Here is a 16,375-nt window from a genome sequence, read left to right on the forward strand (position 1 = left end):
TTCTGTGAAGCAGGCAGAATTTTATATTGAATAAAATCCTTGAAGTAGAGAATTCTGGGCACATGATTGCATTTCTCTCAAAAATCAAATGCTTGAAATCCAGCAATTCCACTCTTAGATGTTGACCCAAATTTGTAAAAACACTAATTTGAAGGGATATATGCAATCCTATGCTTACTGCAGCACTATTTATAATAGCCAAGTTGAAGAAAAAACCTAAGTGCACAAAAATAGATGAGTGAATTAAGAAAATATGGTATGTATACACAGTGGAATACTACTCAGCTATAAAAAAGACAAACTTTTGCCTTTTGCAACAACATGGGTGGAACTGGAGATGATTGTGCTAAACAAAATGAGCCAAAAGGAGAAAGATAAATGCTGGATGGTGTCATATGTGAAATAAAAAGAAATAAAACAAAGCCTCTGATAAAACCAATCAATAACAAACCCTAGAAATCTGACTATAGAAATAAAACTACAAGGGGAGGAAGAGAAGGGTGGTAGCAAAATGAGACGGATCACAATGGACTATAGTACAGTCTTATGATTGCCTTAGTGTAGGTGTGGTGTATTATACACCTGAAGTTTGTTATGCTATATCTCAAATACCTCAAAATCATTGTAAACTAATGTTACTTCAATTTTAGAAAAAAAGTAGATCTGACTACAAAACTGAAAGGCTAAGAATCTACTCTACTTACCTTTTACCAGAAAAGTTTGAAAAGTCATACTTCAATCCTTTTCTCTACCACACCATAGGCAGAGCCTAATGTGTAGAATTTTCCTAGGGACCAAGGGACCTGTGTCCATACACAGAAGGGACTGGTGCTGTGGCTCCCTCCAATTTCTCATTGGCATGTCTGATAATGCCCAGAACTCTGCATGGAGAGGGCATATGAATAAGCACTGACATTGGCTAATTCCGCAGATGCCTTCGAACCCACTTCTAGTGTGGGGAGCAAAGTAACCAGATAAAGCATAAATATTTTTTGTGAGTCTCACCTTGCCTTGCTGCTGTTCCAAGTAGCATAGAGGTTGGAGTAGTTGGATCATGTCATGTTCAGTAAGGACCTAAAAGCACCGTGATTCCTTTGGCAGAGAATGAATAAACAATGTGCTACAGCACCGCTGAATTCAGGGTTTTATGAGTCATCTGGGCCAATTCACCCTCTCCCCAATCTATTTCCTGCCCTCCCAGCTCCAAGTTGTCTTGTGTCATCTGCAGCCCATCAAGTACTCAAAGTCTCCTTTGACTTACTAAGCAGCCTTCTCTGGTTTATTTGGATTTTCATTTATCAATTATTTTCCCAACTTCCAACCTTTAGAATCAACTTACCCATTAAAAAAAATAAGTTACATAAACTATACGTAATTTTCATCAAAATTGATCTTTCCTGAGCTTCCCTTCCTCAGTCTTGCTTTTAACTATGATGCAGGTGATCCCATCACAACAGAATAATCCACTTCAGAACTCCTAAGATAATGTGCTTACAATATCTCAGTGGAGAGGCTCCTGCCAATTCCTTAACTGGCATCTTCCGTGTACAGAGCTAAGTCTTCATACAGACAATGGGAAACAGGACACAGTGAAGCTGAAGCACTATTGCCAGCTCTCTCCAGGTGGAAGGTGGGGACACAAAGAGAGGACATGCAGTTGAGTCTTTAATGATGAACCCACATGTTTTACCACTGTCCTGAGCCTTTAGTGGCTGCTGCCTTCTAAAGTTGCATGGAAAATTCAGACTGACTCACATCTCTCTCCTTCATCTGCACAGGTAACACCTGTACTAACTTTTTGACCAAGCTCTCCAACCCTGATATCATTTATATATTTGAATAGATCTCCCAGGAGCCTGCTCAGATGTTAAGTGTGTGTGTGTGTGTGTGTGTGTGTGTGTGTGTGTGTGTGTCACAGGAGGAGTAGGGTGAGGTGGGCGGGGTGTGGTAAATAACTACTTTAGTAAATAATAGTTTTAAAATCTGAAATTCCACAGACCTATGTGTGAGTTTTGATGGAACTCTAGACAAGCTGTGAGTCACTAGGCAAACTGAATGATTCAATCCTCAGGGTCTGTTTTTTTGTTTTAACAGTTCTGAGAGCTGACCAACTCATGAAGGGGAGTGGGGAATCAAGATATTAACCCTTTATATTGCAATCATAGTCTTCATGACAATACTATTAGCTACTATAGTTACCTTCATCATACAGAGAAAAATGAAATTCAGAAGAGTTAAGTAGTTACCTAAATTTACGTAGCTGGTTAGTGGTAACCACAGACTCTATCCAGAATACTAGGCTGCTTCTGAATTTAACATGCATTAATCATACATGCACACCTTATGGGCTTGCAGTGAGAAGGATATTAAATATTTATATGCAAATTAGTTATATCAGTGCCTGGTACATTGCAAATACCCAATAAATGTTAGTCACTTATGGCTCCTTTTGCACTCCTCAGTACACGTTGATATTTCATTTGCTGGAGAAGCAAAATTAAAATAACAAGAGCATGTGCCATTAGAAGAAATGCAATACTCTCTCTATAAAAACCCACAAGGCTCTCTGTCCAATAACTGAGAACATTTGGACAAATGACTGGAGAGCTGTGAGAAACAGGTGTGTCACCTGGGTGCTGCAGGAAGGTAGACAGCTGTCGTCTCTGGGTGGTATAGCTTCTTTGGAAATCAAATACCAACAATGCTCCAGTGGCTTTTTCATGACCTGAGCTTTCAGTTATACTCAGAAATACTCAATGTTTCCTGATATAGTAGCAAAACAACTAATCCCTCCCTGCCCTTCTCAGGGTTCAGTAGTTTCCTCACCATTCTGTGCTTCTGTTTTGCCAGGAACAGGGTCTACACAATAGCCAGCCCTTCCCCAGCCCCTTGGGCCCTCGCTAAATTGCTGATCCCCATGCAGAGAAAATGGAGTGGCTCTGGCTGTTTTTCACCTCCTACTGCTAGTGTTTATGGCCACACCAGCACCTTGCTTTCCTCCCGTTTCATTGTCAACACATGACATCATGATGGTGCAAGAGGCACTTGGAAGCATGAGCAATGGCATGCATGGATGCCCGGGCCAGAGAGGTGTGGGTGCCAGCCATGCGTGCCTTTGATTACAGCCACCTGGTCTAGAAGCCGGGGGTGCTCAGGGTGTGTAAACATATAAATTCGGACACTTGGGCCGAGGAGCGAGGGATTTAAGGGAGTCCCAGCTCTGGCATTTGCAGCATCACTCTGTGGCTAAGGGATCAGTTGCTGTTTCCCTGTCGGCTGGTCCGCCTATGTCCAGTCCCGATTCGGCACTAAAGTCATGTTAGACATGTCAAAGGCTCCAAAATTCTCTTTTTGTCTACCCAGATCAACAATGAACCGGCCTGGCCTGGGCTGGTTGCACAATGCTCCATAATTGGCTGAATGAAGACATAAATCTCACCAATTCAGGCTGCACCCCAGGTTCCTCTAATGCTCTTAGGGAAAGAAATGTAACCCCAGTGTGTTGAGAAATAACCACAAAGATTTCCTTAAAAGAGAAAAGGAAAGAAGGAAAAGCATTTGGATAGGGTAATCACAGCCAAGGTTTCAGGAAAGCTCCATTTTCCACCAAATTACATTAATATAAAATGTAAATCACTTGGTCCTAGGTCTAGACCATATCCAACAAGATCAGATTATTTGGATTGAATTTTCTTACTATTTTCATGTTGTTTATTTTGTAAAAACAAAATCTGAGCAGAGCAGAAGGTAACATGTTTTTAATAACTAAAATATGTCATGCTACATTATGAAAAATCTAAAGGAAACTTCTCTAAACAATCCTGTGTGTAACTATGATTTATTCATCTTAGAGTTGTGGAAAGCAAGGCTCAATATTCAAGCAACTTCTTCAAGACTATCCAGTTACTTAAATGCTTGATTTGGGCTCTAATCTATGTCTACCTTTTAAATGAGTCCTCCTATGTTTTCTAAGATGCACTGGAAAGAGGAATGTAAGCAGTGTGCTAGCTCACAGTTGTCTTGTGGTTAGGGAAGATTAAAAAGAAAAAAACACTGAATGCAGAAATATTTTGATTATTCCCCTTGTGAGAGGAACAGTGAGGTAAAAACTTCAAGCAAAACTAGGACTGATGTCCTGAATGAACTCCACCCCTTCTCTATACCTATAGATCTCAAGCACCTTGGATTACAATGCCCAGTGTGCCAAGAACCAGACTTCTTAAATGGGGGACAATTGCTAAGGAGAAAGGTAGATATATAAATGAGGTGAAATGGAGGACAGACATGTACAGATACTTGGAAGAGGGGCAGGTGAAGAGATGCATGGGTGAAAGGCACATGGAGAAGGAGCTCCTGGTCGTTCGCAAATGGCAGCCATTATCTTCACCTCATGCTAGATTAAGTGGAACATGTTGAATTCTGTATCTTTCCTTTTGTCCTAGAACTCTGGGGTCTGTACAACTCATTTCTAGTGGTTTCCTGCTAGAAGATACCTTAAACTTGTGACAAGCTGTCACCCCACATTGTATCATGCTCGGCACTTGCCCATGATGGGGTGGTTACTTTTTGGAGTTTTGTTGGGAAGTTATTATTTGAAATTCTTTTTTCTTATTCTCTCTGTTCACAGATTCTATTAAAAATATTTCTCACTAAGAATCTGTTTCCTTTCCCTTCTTGTGTGTGGATGACCAGACCTCCTTTTAGGGTATTTATCCCTTAAGAGTTTGATGTCTCTGCATACCTCTCAGTCATTTGTTCACACCCTAACATCCTAACAAAATGTCACTTTACATATGCCAGTTATTACGGTGTGGATTCCAATCTTAGACAAAGCTAAGTGATAAAGTCAACATAGAAGGTCACTGAGTCAAAACACTCTGCAAATGTCCTCACTGGTCCATTAAATGCAATGTAATGTCATCACTTGGGAAGCACAATATTGGCATTTTGCCTTTAGCAGATATTTTTGTTTACCCAGTTGAGTGCCCGATGAAGATATTCACTTGTATTTAGAGACCACGTAGCATGAAAAAATAATATGTGCTGTATATTGAAGGATCATCCTCCCTAAGATGTTCAAAACAGGCCATCTCAAAACATGTCACTTTTACTATCCTCTTAATTACCTAAAAAAATAAAATTAAGCTGTTACCCAGAGTTAGTATTTTCATCAGATATAACCATTATGTTGCAGAAACCTATCCAGAAGGCAGTACAAACATCTAATTATATAATTGCTAGTCATCATATGAATCACTCTTTTTTACCACATGAGTCTTCCTTTTTTATACTTGAAGCCTCAGGCTATTATCACATTCCTTACTTCAGGATACATGCCCCCATTTTTTCCCATTGGCTTTGAAATCCTTCATATGTAGATTTCCTGTATATATGTAATTTATTTTTTTTCCATCCTACTAATGGCTGATGCTAAATGCATTACTTGAATAGTCTGAGATGAATCAACACGAGTATAGGGAAAATTCCTTACCTCCCCAACAATCTTTCAGGGCTAGAATTACAGTATTCTCAAGGAGGAGAGATGCCAAAGCTTGAGAAGCCAGCAGGGATGAAGAAATGGAAGCATTAAGAGTTTTAAGCTTCCCATATACTCTGAATACCAACATAAGCTCATTGAAGAAAAGTGTGGTTAGAAATGTCACACTATTTCAATTATTCTTGGATGTTCTCTTACTGGCACTCTATCTCCCATCCTGCTCTCATCCACCCTCCCCTGAATCATTGAGATTGCAAAAATAAAAATGTATGTGCTGTAAGTCTGTGTTCACATGAAGAGAAGAATCACAGGTGTAAGAAAAATATACCATCTCAAAATATGCCTCTGTGCCATAGGATTATTTCCAGCTGGTTATTTTTATGAATCAACAGACAAGTGAAAAGTTCTGAAAACTGAGTAGCAGTTGCCTTTTTAAAGGAGATTTTCACATTTATAAGTTAAAATCTCCATTTGCAAAATTGTCTTCCTCTCTTTTCCAGGAATTGGAGGATAGTCAAATCTCTAGAAACTCATTCATGGAGAAAGCATTGAACTTAAATCTGCATAACAACCATGCCCTTATTCACCATGCTTTTCCTGGTAACCTCTCATAACTGGTTTGTGATTCCTCCCACTCTAGAACCTGCTTTTGTCATTAGCTGGAAAAGATATTTAAGGTTGTGTCTTGGCCCACTTCAAGGAATTATTCAGTTTGTCTGGCTCTCTCCTGCATATACAGGAGGTGCACAGTTATAAAATTTCCGCTTCTTTTTCTCCTGTTAATCTGTCTTTTATTACAAGAGGGAGGGTCTCAGCCAAGAACCTAGAAGGGTAGAAGAAAAACTACTTTTGCTCCTCTAATAGTAATATGTCACCATTTGTTCACTACAGAGCCTTCAGAAAAAGTCTATTGCAGGATTTTTCCCTACAGGATGTCATTATAAGCACTGGTGTTTTATAAGGGCCCCCAATATTCAGAAGCAACTTTAATTTTTCATGACTCCAGATTAAAAGTCTGCATGTGCCAGGGTAGAGGTAGGCACTGGCACAATGATTTCTATAGCCCTATACAGGGCTTGGTCTACAGGAAGAGCTCAATTAATGCTTGTTGATTGAATGAATGGGAATTGGATCATTAAATGAGGAGTTTGTAAACTAGCAATTAGATGATCAATATTTGATTTCCAGCTGTAACTGGAGCTTTTCCTCATTTTATATCTTTGCATTATTCAAGCTTGACTGCAATAAATGGCCATTTCATCAAGAGCCTTCTTTCCTCTCCCTGTCTGAATTTGCAGCTCTCCTCACAGCAGAAGCAAATGAGCTCCAGCCTTTTAAGAGTGAGTAATAAACACTCAACCTGTCAGACTTCAGCTGGGGTTATCGATGGAAAATAGCTTGGTGAATAGTCTTTGCTTGAGTGATAAACTTGTATATCAGAAAGTAAATCTAGTGGAAAAAAAATATCTACCCACGACTTGCACTAGCAATTGGAAGACTTCTATTGACAGTAAGGATTCATTTTCTTAATTCTGAGAAACTCTGAAACCTACTTTATTTTGTACCCATCTCTTTATTCTCTTGATAACCTATATGCCTTCTCCCAAATGATAGTATTACCTGTTTACTGATAAGGAAAGCAATACCACTTTGCACTTACAAGTCAGTTTTTCATATTTAAAACTCAAATATCTTACATATTCTACCATTCAAATCACACAAATACCCAAAATACCCCAGGAAGATGTTTTTCATGAAATTAATTCATAAAGTTGAAACTAAGAGCTTTATTTCCTCAGCAAAAAAAAAAAACCTCAGGATTTCAGGATGCAATGCCTCTGACTATATTTCTACTACGATTCTGGGACAATATTTCTATATAAGCAAAGCAATCATATGGGAGAAGTTTTTTTCTCTTCATTTTAGAAGAAAGGAATGTATGAGTCAAATTTTTGCAAGAAGCTATACAGCTAGTGCCATATTAGGAATGTGATTCATGTTTGTGTAATTACAAACCCGTACCATTTCCATTTAATTCAGGTCATGGAAAAGTAGTTTATTAGTGTGCATGAAGAGGTCATATGTTTCATTTGAATATTTCTTTAAGTCAAATTATTATGTTCTATCTCTTAATGTGGAAAAAAAAACTTGCACAATCTCTCCAAACATAAATATTGGGGATTATTAAATATTATCCATATATTAAACATGCACATATAATATATATTATATATTATATATATGTGTTATATATAACAATACATATAGTAAATATAAATAATATATAACATAGGTTATATAATATGTATAAATAATATATATAATTTATATATGGTATATATATATAATTATATATATTATATTATATATATATACACACACACAAATTGCCATATTCTAATTCCTAAAACCTGTGATTATGTTACCCTCCATGGCACAAGAATTAAGACTGTTAATCAGTTGACCTGAAAATAGGGTGCATATACTGCTTACTCATGTGGATCCATTATAATCATAGGGTCCTGAAAGGTGAAATGAGGAGAGAAGAGAGAACAACAGCCTGATATTGATGCTTTTAAAATAGAGAAAGGAGACCAAAAGACAAGGGAAGTAGGTGACTTCTAGAAGTTGGAAGAGGCAAGGAAATGTATTCTCCACAGAACCTCCAGAAAGTAACTTACCCTACTCACATCTTGATTTTACTCAGAGAGACCTATGTTGAACTTCTAACTTACAGAACAGTGAGATAATAAATTCATATTGTTTTAACCATGAAACTGGTAGCAATTTATTACAATAGCAAGTGAAAACTAATACAGGAATCAATGGGGCTTAAAAACAATATACAAACAGATAAACACATAAACAAGAGGGAAAAAAACAAACCAGCAAGAATCACTTGGCAAACCTATGCTCTCTTGGTGGTCTCCACTGTAACTCACTGGTGAGACTCTCTGGGACAGAGAAGATTGTGGTCATCTCTAGGATGGGTTATCTGAGGTTTAGCCTAGTCCCAGGGACAACTGCAGACTTCTCTATTTTTCAGATCACCTGGAGGGTTACACTCCAGAGACTACTTTGAGAACCACTCTCTAAGCAAGGGTTATTGGGAGAATGATACAGCCTATTTTGTTTAACAGTGTTGACTGCAATTCAGAGATTTGTTTAAATCCAAAGAACCAGTAGCTATGGAAAACCAAGTTTTCCAACAATGCCACGGCTTCTGGAATTTCAGGTCCCAACTTCTTATTGGTTTTGCTTATTAATGTTCAGTTTCATCCAGCAGAACTGGAAGTTATCTAGCAAGTCATATGGTCAGCATGTTGCTTTTCTATGCTCTTTATTTTGACCATTATTAAGAGATGTGTGAAAGAAGGAAATTGAATCATCACACTTTCTGAGGGCCCATCCCACCCTTGCTTATATGTTATCTTGGATTTTATTTTTCTAATTACTCCATGTATGCTACTATAATACTCTCAATAAATGCATGAATCTTTCAAAGGCAAGGATCATGTGTTCTGCATTTATGTACCTAGTATTATACTATTCACCTAGTGTTTGTTTAGTCACTTGACTTTTCTCCAGGGCAACCTTTCTAACTATTTAGTTGTAGAAGCAGAACTGAAGGTCAGCTGTGCCACTTAAAATGGCTGTTCTTTTTCCCATGCGAACACTGTGACAATTGAGAAGTACATTCGCTTTCTTTGCCTATCTTTTACATTTGTTTTCACATCTTGGGATGAAATAAACAATGTCCTAAAACTTCAATCCACAGAGCTTTTGTTCAGATAATAGAAAACTAAAAACCAGACCTCAGGCCCCTTAGCTTGAGATTGCAAAATGGCAGCCTACAAGGAAAATTGCTTTGTTTGGTCTAGTAAGGTTTGAATTAGACATCAACACTTAAAAACAAACAAACAAACAAAAAAACAGGGTACTTAACTTACAGAGCAGATAGTTCAGATAGTTGGCTGCTCTTGAAAAGCTGGCACCTCTAGAGCCACATCCCTGAATGATGATAATTGTTGGAAAATTAGTAGTCACTGACACTTTAGCTAGGGCCTGTACTTGCTAGTTTGCCATCCACACTGCTTCCTTCAGGCCTTTAGAAAAAAAATGAGTTTTGAATGGGTTTACCCACCTCTGCATCAGCGCCAAGTTTTCAAGGTCTAATATGGCCTGTGCCAACACTGTCATGCCAAAGGCAGCCAGCCCTCCAGCACACTCTTCCAGTAACAGTCAACAGCAGTCTCATCATCTTGACACCCAAAGAGCATACATGGGCCATTGGCAATGCGACAAGGGCAGTCGCAGGCCTCAGAACCTGTTAACACATCGATCTCTCTGTCAAGGAACTCCAAGGATACACAAGTTGACCTGGAGCTTAGGGGAATATTGAGAATCTTCCCTGACAAATTTTACTCTTGGCTTTGATTCCCCAACAGAATGTCAGAAAGTAATTAGACTTTGGATCCAATGTTAATAGACGTTATGTGTAACTGGAACTTCAGATCAATTTCAAAAGCTGCTGGACTATGTCACAGAAGGTGCCAAAATCTATGTTACAACTGATATGTAACATGATAGATGGAGATGGAAATATAATTCTTTCTGACCTGAAATGGCAATCAGCTGCTGCCTTAGAAGATGCCAGCTCACTTGTGTTTATGATGGATATTCTCATGTTAGCATGCATGAATGATATCTACCAAACTCACTCTTCTAGACCATTTGTCTTGGTAGGAGTCTATAGAAGCTTGTACCACAGGCTAATTATAAGTCAGAGGGAGAAAAATATTCCTTTTCAACTGAATGTCTCTCTCTTTAATTCTAGAACACCCTTTACTCCTAGGGAGTGGGGATGGGTGGGTAGCAGTCGCTCCTTTTGTCCTGTGTCATTTCCAGGACCACCAGGTAGATCATACTATATTTTCTTCTTGCAGGACTAAAAAGACACTCATTTTTTCATTTTCCCTCACAGAGAAGCCTGCTACATGGTTTTGTTGTCTATTTCTGCCCTTTTGTGGACCTTTCCTATTTCTGCCTTCTTTTGTAAAGATAAAATTTCTAAGAGTGAAGGCTGACTATTCTAAAGGGAACTTTGCCAGAAGAGTATTTGGAGTTCTTTCCCTTGTTTATTTTTCATTAAAGATCACTGCATTTAACTCACTTCTCGTATTGAAACAGATGAAGCACTCCAGGGAAAGGAATGGAGAGAACTTGAAAAGGGGTCTGCAAGTTTGTTTTTTGTTTTTATTTTTTTTTCCACAGGAATGGGGTTGGGTTAAGCCCCATAAGGAAACAGAAGGAAATGTTATTCTAAGAGTTAGATATAACACCACACCAGTCAACGTGCATTTCAGTCAGCTTCTCTTGTCTTTAAAATAGATGCTGTCCAACTGGTGGCTTAGAAGTAAATTAAATCTGAAGGATGCTCCCATAAGAAAAGGCAGAGTGCTCTTTTCAGAGAATTTTGTGACTTTTATGATGGTTTTTAAGGGACAATGTGGATATTTTGGTTAATATATTTCATTACAACTGCAGGAATTTCAGGCATGATTTTTTTTTTTATTTTATGATATTGAGAAAGAAAATAAAAACAAAAAAAGAACACTCCCTAGTACCTGGAACATGACTTGGCACATACAACTAGGCCATGTTATTCTCCTATTGGATGTGAACAATGTCATAGAACACCAATTTCAGACAGGTTCACCCTAAGAACTTGATAAAATAATGGCAAAACAGACCACCTCTTAATTTTGTATGTGCACAGACAAAAACAATCTTGGGGTCACTCATAAAATACCAAACTTTCTGCTCTATTGACTGATGAATGCTACTCATACTCACTATAGTCTACTCTCACTTTAGACAATATTTATTTATTTATTACTCCCTTTTAGAAATGCCCCTGCTTTCTGACCTCATCTAATCTACAGCAAACCAGGATCCCTTCAACTCTTTCCTAAATCACCCAACAAAATTCCAAATTTTTTAATAGATTCTTTCTAATACCCTCTAGATGTGACAATAAAGTTTCTCATGGTGAGAATTCTTGTATTCAGCTAGTAATAAACACAACTTGATCAACCCTAGGTGGGTCCTTGATACTCTCAAGCAAGAGGCATTAAGAGTATTATTAAATATTCTGTCAGGCCTCCCTGGTAGCCCAGGCAGTTGAGCGCAGTGCTGTGAAGCTGTCCGCAGTGTGGGTTCGATCCCAGCCTGCTGAGGAGATACCCACATGGCACAGCAGACCTCTCCTGTCTTGCCTATTGCTCCTCTCAGCAGTGTATTTCAGTCAGTCTGCCTATTCTGTTCCTGCCCTGTCTCTGGTGAATCATCTCATCCTCTTGCACATATAGCCTGCGCCCCAGTTCTTGTATGCATGAATAAATCTTTTTAAAAAATATTCTGCAGAGATAGATGCCAATATCATTGAAGATGGCATCATTACATTTCAAGTACACACTCTTGATTTCATCAGTCACTATCTTTATCACTTGTATGAGTTGAAGCGTTCTCCCCAAAAGATATGTCTACCTGGAACATGTAAGCGTGAACTTATTTGGAAAAAAAAAAAAAAGGTTTTTGTGGATGTAATTAAGGATCTTTATATGAAATCATCCTGAATTATCTAGGTAGCCCTCTGGAAATGGAAAAAGATAACAGTGATGGGTATTCTAGCCATCCAAAGCTAGGAGAAGTGTTTGACTCAGCAACTCCACCTTGATTCAGACATAGGGCTTCCAGACTGTGCAACAACAAAATTTACCTTTTTTAAGCTACAGGCATGTGATAATTTTATGAAAGCCCTAGGAAATCAATAAAACCCTCCCCTGGCTCTGCAGAACCATTTGTTCTGCCCATCCTGATCCTCAACCTGGAATGCCCCTTCTTCTGTTTGTCTAATTCCTATTTGCACTTAAAATTCAGCCCAAAAGTCATGTCTCCTGGAAAGGTTTCTTGGACCTCCCCATTCTGTTTCTGTGAGTCTGTGCTTTCCTCTCTCCTAGCTATGTTAACACTGCACTGCAATTCTAATGTTTGTCAACATTTCTAGGCTGTGACATCTTTAGGGTAGGGATCATGTCATTTACCTCTTTAAGATTCAGATATTAGTACGCAGGCCATAAAAATGTGAATTGAATGAATGATTGAACAAATAAATGATTTATTTTGTTTAGAGTATTCTTTTTGCTTCTTCATCCTTGATAATAGTCCTTTATAAGTACTTTTACCCATATAAAATTATATGGACTATACTAGGAAAACATAAAGTGTTTCCAGAAACCTGATCAGACAACTTATATTTAAGGTCATGATAGTTGTCATAAAACTACAATACACAATCCTGCTATGGGATTTCAATACAGGTGAGTTCAGTTTCAATACATTTCAATACAGGTGAGTGGAGCTTCAACTCATTCAGAGAGCCTGAGGGTTGCCAAGTGCAGTGAGTGGTTTTATCACATGTGTCCTGTTTCATATGTAATCCTGCTGGGGCTCCAACATGCAGCCAAACATGGAATGAACTTGGATGCAAGCAATATAGCTAGTGTGGCCTTGTCATGGCGCTCCTGACTTCGTGTAGAGACCTGACTTAGCAGTCTCTAGCATCGTGGGGAGACCAGAAGTTTCTAAATCAGACTGACCTAGTCTTAAATCCTTGGTGTTGTTACTACTGTTCAAACCTGGAATCTTGTTTTTCTCATGACACTGTTACTGATACTTTTCACTGTGTGATTGTTCTGAGGATTAAAGAGGATGAAATATATAGTGTCTGTATATAGAATGTACTCAGTGCATGCCAGATAACAACACAATCTGTTACAAAAAGGTGAAATATCTACTACTGGAAATCCAAAATAAATGCTCCTGGGGGGAGGAGAGAACTAAAAATAGGGGGAAGAAAGCTTCTTCCCATCCTTCATACATAAAGCAAAAACCTGGTACTCTGGAGGTTTCAATAATGAATTTCTATTTTAATTGATGCTGCAACCGATCCATGCTTTGCACTCCAACACACTCTCTCTCTTGGTGATGCTGTGCAGGAAGGAGCTTTTAAATCAGTCAGTGAGCATAATGAACTCCAATTTTCCTTCGACAAGGGCAAAATTACAAACGTGCTTTTTACTTCCAGACAATTAATTAATTTGTTTACATGATTTCTTTGCTTTGTTTTATTTCATAATTCTTTCCTCTCCACTTGCCTAATCTCAAGGGTTTATTATTAACTTTTTCAGGTGTTCCTCCAAGAAGCAGCAGAGTATAATTTAAGGGGCATTCCTTGCCTTGATGAATTTCAAATTGGGGAAGTAAAGAATAAAGCAGACCTCAAAAATAGCTCTAGGAGATGGTTTTAACAATTTTCTCAGGCAGATATTACATTCTTACTTTAGTACATCTGTCATAGTACATCTCTAATGTCAATATCTAGATAGGGGTCAATGTTTCTTCCAAGGTGTCTGAGCACAGGAAGGTCCATGGTGGGGGGTATGATCAGCAACATAAATATGCCCTATAGGAGCCAGGATTTTTTCATCTTTATGGTGTTCCAGGACATTTCCTGATTCATTCTTATGCAAATTGTGTTTCTCCCCAAATGATCATTGCCACTTTTCCATTATACACTCAGATCTCAGCATTTTCAACTGCAAACAAGCCACTCTTGGCAGGCAGGGCCCTTTCACGGCTTTTTCTTTTCTTAAGTGTTTTCTTTTTTGAACATTGCCATGTTTTTGATTGATATGGGACTCTCCCATAAATCTATGTTTTTAAACTCTGAATAGAATTCACACAGATTCCCCGAGGAGAGTTTCATTTTACAGAACTCACATAAAAAGCCACAAAAGTTCTGAGCTCTAAGTCATTCAGAGAGTTCAAACAGAGGTTAGAGGGGCTGGATTTGAACATCCCTTTATTCATTCTATAGATACAGGGTCTCTTCTGTAACATACACTGTATTGAGTACATTAGACATAAATCCTCTTTTAATTCATCTATTTGACAAGATTATCATTTGTAGAGCCCTTGGACCCAAGGTGACCTCATACCATAGCAGCTGGAGGTACCTTCTTATACAAACACACCATATTCTGTATAATGTCCCCACTCTGGCCACTAAATAAGCAACTGACCTAATAATATCAATGGACATTCACACCAATGGATTGAAAGTAGACTTCAATAGGAGACTGGACATCTCTAGGTTTCAAAGTTTCTGCTGTATGATGCAAATACTAGAATGATCTCCAAGCACTCTTCCACCAATAACATGGCATATTCTAGATCTTTTATAATTTTCTCAGTAGAAGATAGGTTATGAAGAGAAGAGAAAAAAATCAAGATTCCTAATCACACTCTTTTTTCCTTACAGAATAAACTATACTCAAAGTAAGGAACGCATTTGCGAATTAAGTACATGCAGTATTCTTAATTGCTAAAAGTTGTTATTAATTACTATGAAGCATTAAGTAAGCTGAGGATTTTCACCTGCATTGTTTCTCTAGCTCCAGCTCCTTAAATAACATATCCACTCTCTACTTTTACCATGTTTGTTCACTATTATTTACTCATAGAAAGGACACATCATTTAAATATTAATAATTGCAATGATTATTAGAGTGCAGCTGATTTGGAAGGATGAGAAAGTTTGCATGTTTTGAACCTTACCAACAGCAAGTCAATAAGCTAAAATTATTTTGGAAAAAACACTGGATTTGTTGGGAGGATTTTTGTTGTTTTTCAGATGTCAAAATACACATGAATCACCCATCCAGGTAAAGAGATTGTGGCACAGAAGATAATCTGTTTCAGTGAGTAACAACATAACTTCCACTATCAAATAGGACATCTAAGCTGAACTCTTAAAACACAAAATCATACCTCTTCTAAATAATGGTTGGTAGTAAGAAAGCTGTTTCCTTTAGAAATGACACTTGGCACAAGGGTAGAAGATGACAGTTTATAGTGAATAAAACAAAAATATCAGACAGGATCTTCAGTATAGCCTGTTATATGGAGGCTGTGTATCATACAGCTCAAGAGCCTGGCATGGGCTGCTTGCTTTTAGAGTGAGTTCCACCGCTTCCTAGATGTTCTTTGTCATTAGTTTTTTTCATCTGTAAAATGGGGATAGTAATAAAATCTGTAAAATGGAGAGAGTAACAATATCTGCTTCATGAGCGCTTTTGTGAGAAGTAATATCACACCATAGAAAACAATTAAACACAGGGAATTATTTTACTTAGTTCTTATGATTAACAAAGATTGGCTAACCTGAGACATCCCACATTTCAGTAGAGTTCAGTTGTGGGTTCTTTTTAAGAAAAACATTCAGGAATACAATGGGTGGTTCCTAATTGGAAAGATTTGGAAGGTTGCTGGGAAATTTCCCTTATTGACACCCATACAGTCTCTGCATTAAGTTAGGCAGAAGTACCATGAATGCACATTTATTGAGGAATGTGCACACTTGTCAATAGTGTCAACCATTTTGACAGTTCCTTCTCTAATTTCTGTGAAAATAATTACACACTTGGGGAAGAACTTAGGAAGAGTGAAGACAGAGGCAAAAGGAAAGAAGACCTGCAGTGTAAGGGTAATGACATCAGTACCCTTGGCCACCTAGACCCATGGCACATCATGACCTTTTTACATCATGGCACATGGAGAACAGCAAAATTCACACAGCACTGGGGGTGAGAAAAGAAAGCTGATTATGACTGATGGTGACTTGTCTGGAGGATCTGGTGTTCTTCCTCAGCAATCCACCTGGACTGAAAGGACTAATAACTTGGTGGAGTATGTTTCAATATTACGTGTACTGGTGGGAAGTTCTGGCTTTAGAGGTTTTCATGTAGGTTCAAG

The 16,375-nt window shown here is 38.2% G+C and overlaps 1 protein-coding gene and 1 long non-coding RNA gene across 8 annotated transcripts in view; one reads left to right on the forward strand and one right to left on the reverse strand.

Moving 5' to 3' along the window:
- Nucleotides 1-16,375, reverse strand: part of NRXN3 (neurexin 3) — a 1,487,041-nt gene that overhangs the window by 281,475 nt on the left and 1,189,191 nt on the right. The gene's annotated exons all lie outside the window — the stretch shown is intronic.
- Nucleotides 1-16,375, forward strand: part of LOC119239318 (uncharacterized) — a 54,540-nt gene that overhangs the window by 15,859 nt on the left and 22,306 nt on the right. For both annotated transcript variants that reach the window (XR_005123806.2, XR_008550460.1), the window contains exon 3: nt 6,732-6,837. This is a non-coding gene — a long non-coding RNA (uncharacterized LOC119239318). The remainder of the gene's footprint in view (nt 1-6,731; nt 6,838-16,375) is intronic.

This window comes from Talpa occidentalis, unplaced genomic scaffold (genome assembly GCF_014898055.3).
Source record: "Talpa occidentalis isolate TD23 unplaced genomic scaffold, MPIMG_talOcc4v2.1 talOcc4.11, whole genome shotgun sequence".
NCBI lineage: Eukaryota > Metazoa > Chordata > Mammalia > Eulipotyphla > Talpidae > Talpa > Talpa occidentalis.